The sequence below is a fragment of the Papio anubis genome, chromosome 12 (assembly GCF_008728515.1).
Source record: "Papio anubis isolate 15944 chromosome 12, Panubis1.0, whole genome shotgun sequence".
Taxonomy (NCBI): Eukaryota; Metazoa; Chordata; class Mammalia; order Primates; family Cercopithecidae; genus Papio; species Papio anubis.
The window spans coordinates 30,739,266-30,744,437 of NC_044987.1; positions in this window are offsets into that span (position 1 = coordinate 30,739,266).

Here is a 5,172-nt window from a genome sequence, read left to right on the forward strand (position 1 = left end):
AGTGCAGTGGTGCGATCTTGGCTCACTGCAAGCTCCGCCTCCCGGGTTCACGCCATTCTCCTGCCTCAGCCTCCCGAGTAGCTGGGATTACAGGCGCCCACCACCACTCCCGGCTTATTTTTTTTGGTATTTTTAGTAGAGATGGGGTTTCACCATGTTAGCCAGGACGTTCTTGATCTCCTGACCTCCCGATCCGCCCGCCTCGGCCTCCCAAAGTGCTGGGATTACAGGCATGAGCCACCGCACCCGGCCTGTTTAAAAAATTTTAAAACCACATGTACATGTGGGTTTATGCATGTATCTATCAATCTACACATATACAAAGCTTGGAAAAGCATAAGTTATTCTACCACACTGTTAATATAAATTATATCAAGGGATGCGATGTGTTTCTGGTTTGAATTGTTACAATGGGCATATATTACTATTAAATAAAGTACATGGGAGGCCATTGTTTTGGACCAGTCTTCTGCGCTAGGCACCAGCAGACCAAACCAGAAGTCTTGTGCTAAGGGCCACATGAGCATACCAAACTTTGAAACAGGCCAGTTTAAAAACAAAACAACAAAAATAGAAAATTCTAGTTAATCCGTCAGCATAAGAAGAAAGTTCTATTTTAGCCTTGTAAGAAAAGTAACTTTGAAATAACCAATCCACTTTTTGTTCTGTTTTTGCTTTTTCAGCCTTTTCCTGCCTGTAAAGCCAGCCTCTTCTGCTGAACTCAACAGAACATTCAATTTTATAGAATAAGGCGTTGCCTGATTCTAGAACCACAATACAAGCCAATTTGATCTTTACATTTGTTGTAATCTTGTCTTCTGACATTACTTCTACAATGAAATAGAAACACCATATTTTTAAGGGAGAAAAACATCTTTAAAAATTATCTAAATACAGATTGATGAAAGTCATATCATTGTAATCGAAGAGTTTTTTGCATAGGGTATGCATGTGTGTAGTTTTGTTATAGGCTTCTACAGTCTTGTATCAGATAGGCGATATGGTTTGGCTTTGTGTCTCCACCCAAATCTCATGTTGAATTGTAATCTTCAGTGTTGGAGGAGGGACCTGGTGGGAAGTGACTGAATCATGGGGGTGGACTTCCCCTTTGCTGTTTTCGTGATAGAGTTCTCCCAAGATCTGGTTGTTTGAATTGTGTAGTACCTCTGTGCTTTCTCCCTCTCTCTCTCCCTCTCCCTTTCTCTGTCTCTCCCTCTCCCTTTCTCTGTCTCTCCCTCTCCCCATCTCTCCCTCCCTCCCTCCTGCTCTGGCCATGTAAGATGTGCCTGCTTTCCCTTCACCTTCCACCATTACTGTAACTTTCCTGAGGGCTCTCCAGAAGCAGAAGCCTGTACAGCCCGCAGAACCATGAGCTGGTTAAACCTCTTTTCTTTATAAATTACCCAATCTAAGGTATGTCTTTATAGAAGGGTGAGAATGAACTAATACAATAGGTTTATATTAGATTATATTAGGTAGTGATATGGTTTGGATCTGTATCCCCAACCAAATCTCATGTAGCATTGTAATCCTCATTGTTAGAGATGGAGCCTGATAGGAGATAATTAAATCATGTGGGCAGAGTTCTTATGAATGATTCACCACCATCCCCTCAGTGCTGTTCTTGCGATAGTAAGTGAGTTATCACAAGATCTGGTTGTTTTAAAAGTGTGTAGCACCTTCTCCCTCTTTTTCTTGTTCCTGCTCCTGCCATGTAAGATGCCTGCTCTGGCTTTGCCTTCTGCCATGGGTAAAAGCACACTGAGTCCTCCCCAGAAGCTGAGTAGATGCCTCTGTGCTTCCTGTACAACCTGCAGAACCATGAGCCAATTAAACCTCTTTTCTGTATAAATTACCCAGTCTTAGGTATTTCTTTATAGCAATGTGAGAACAAACTAATACAGGTAGGAACTGCTGATTGATTATGGGTTCAATCAGTATTAATGTACCAAATACCTGTTGCATCCTATGTCAGACACATGTACCACCTCTGATCTATTTGGCCTTACTTGACCCTGGGGCTCTGGCCTCTTGTCCCACACACTCAGATTCTGCTACAGGAACCAACTCTGAATAGGCTCCAACTCATTTTAAATGGCATAACTGTATAGCAGTTTGCAATGAGCAATTCCCCTCACATTGAGATATCTCTATTGGACCTAAAGGTGAAACTCTCCAGGACCCACTCAGTTCTTGCAAATGGGAAACTAGGAGAATGAAGCAATTTACATTTTATAAGGTATAAATTTAAAATTAATTGGTTAATGGAAGACAGGAGCCAGCAGATAAATCCTTCTCCCTTACCTCTCCCCAGGGTGCACTATCCTGTGATGTAGCAATGCAAATGGCCTCTTAGAAGATGTTTTCCCAAAATGATGTAACCAATTGATCACTTTCTCAGTAACACACCCCTGTATTGTCTCTTTCTCTCCTTCCCTGCTTCCCTGGAAAGTAGGTATGAATAAGCTTTTGCCTCAGGTTCTCTGCTTTCTGTGAAACTCTAGGCTAAATCCTTTCCTAGTTTCCTGTGTTTTTGTCAGAAACTATTCCTAAACAACAATTACATCTCAGGATTCTGCTGGTTGGCTGGGTGGTCCAGCCATGAGGTTACATTCAGCTGATAGTTAAACTGGATCCAACTAAGACATGTGCTGTATAACAATGTCTTGGTCGAGTATGAACCATTTATACAGTGGTCGTCCCATAAGATTATTATATTGTATTGTATGGTACCTTTTCTTTTTTTTTTTTTTTTTTGAGACAGAGTCTCGCTCTGTCGCCCAGGCTGGAGTGCAGTGGCCGGATCTCAGCTCACTGCAAGCTCCACCTCCTGGGTTTACGCCATTCTCCTGCCTCAGCCCCCCGAGTAGCTGGGACTACAGGCGCCCGCCACCTCGCTCGGCTAAGTTTTTGTATTTTTTAGTAGAGACGGGGTTTCACCGTGTCAGCCAGGATGGTCTCGATCTCCTGACCTCGTGATCCGCCCGTCTCGGCCTCCCAAAGTGCTGGGATTACAGGCTTGAGCCACCGCGCGCGGCCTGTATGGTACCTTTTCTATGTTTAGATATGGTTAGACTCACAAATACTTATTGTGTTCCAATTGCCTATAGTATTCAGTACAGTAACACAGTATACATGTTTATGACCTAGTATAATGGGCTATACCATACAGCCTAGGTGTATAGTAGGCTGTATCTAGGTTTGCACAATGATGAAATTGCCTAATGACACCTTCCTCAGACTGTATTTTTTTTCCTTCAACTTTTATTCTAAGTTCTGGGGTACACGTGAGGGATGTGCAGTTTTGTTACATAGGTAAATGTGTGCCATGGTGGTTTGTTGCACAGATCAACCCATCACCTTCGTATTAAGCCCAGCATCCATTAGCTAGTCTTCCTGATGCTCTCCCTCCTCATGCCTCCACCCAACCCCCCACCAGGCCTCATCTCAGAATGTATCGTTATTAAGTGACACATGCTGTGGTTGCACTGAAACAGCTGAGACTCACTCACTCTTCTGGGTCTTTCTCTCCCTGTGATTTCTCTTCCTCTCTGCAGAGAAAAGTAACTAGCCAGGTTTGTTCAGAAGCCAATGATGACCTAAAAGAGTGAAAGTCAAGGCAAGTTCTCTGAAGGCTTAGCTTTGAGGACGCATGACATTGCTTCTGTTGCATTCTATTGGTCAAAACAAGTCATGAGGCCAGGCCAGATTCAAGGTCTGAGAAAACAGATTTCACCTCTTGATGGAAGGGGCATCAGTCATGTTGCAAAAGGGCTTGGACACCAAGAAGCAAATTTGTTAAGGGATATTATTAAAATAATCTAACCCAAACTCCCTTTTACAAAATCGGTATTATATTTTTCTCCTTAATAATTTAAGTCATCCCCCAAGTAATTATGCAGAGTCTATGGAACACATGGAGCCAGATAAGAGGAATAAGAGAAAGAATAACCTGCTTAAATGGTCAGATTCCTCAAATCAGTCCTGGCAACAGATGGGACAGGAGCGATCACAACCATATAACTCATAGGTGCGTCATTACTGTCCATCTTCAAGGCTGATCTCAAGGAGATTTAACGAAGCAGCCAATGTTATTTTTTAATGCTTTCAAATTTCTTAAAATGGATGATCACAGTGAAAAAGGAGGCCTCAAAGTAGCATGTAATTTGAAGTCTGCAAGGACGCACTTGATTGACAGTTGAGTGGATCAAGTGGTTGGAAGTGAACAAGGCTCTCTGCTATCATTCACAGTCATTCATCTTCCACAGTGCTTACAGGTAAGCCCAACCTCAGATGTGTAGAGTTTTCCACTGAAAGCAAATAACTAGAATGAGATTTTAAAGCAGTTTTTCATATGGCCAACCAGAACAACTGGTAGGACTGTGAGAATTCCACTATTTATTGGCAATGGCCCTACCACATCACTAAGAATTATCAAAGTAAGCTAAAGAAAATGTGGGCAAGAAAGGAAAGCAATCTGACTTCCATAAGGAAGTGTCAATGCAAAAAATGGAAGAGCAACTCTATTTCACCAGTTCTAATCCATCAGCTTGGTTTTCCTTATAGAAAGGAAAAATGAAACATCAAATCTTCTGGAAATATCTGTAATCTGTTTTCAGGGAGATAGACAATAGCAGCAGTTGTGAAACGAGATCAGGACAAATTCTATGACAAATACTCATTAGAATCATGAGTAGTAGAAGTAATGTTTCAAAAACAGATTATGGAACAGAAAACAGACTCTATACATATACAAGCTGCAAAAGAAAATAATAAAAAATGACAATTCAAGAGAGGATAGCAAAATTATAGAAGACAGAACATGAAGAAGCAACACAAGATTAATCAGATTTCCTAAAGGAGGATATGAAACAAAAGGTAGAAATTTATCAAGAGTGTAATTGAAGAAAACTTTCCAGAACTTAAAGCCTAAAAACTAAAAATTGATATTTAGTTTCTAGAAGAAAAATAATAAGCAGACTTCAGCATCAGAATACATTCTAATGACATTTCATCATCAAGGGAAAAATATCCTTATATTTGAACTAAAAGGAAGAAAAAAAAAGATGTTTGCTAAAGAAATTTTTTAAAAGGATACCTTAAGATGTATAAATGGCTAGAAGAACCAGATTTGGCATTACTGATTTTTTAGGGGATAGAGTGACACACACA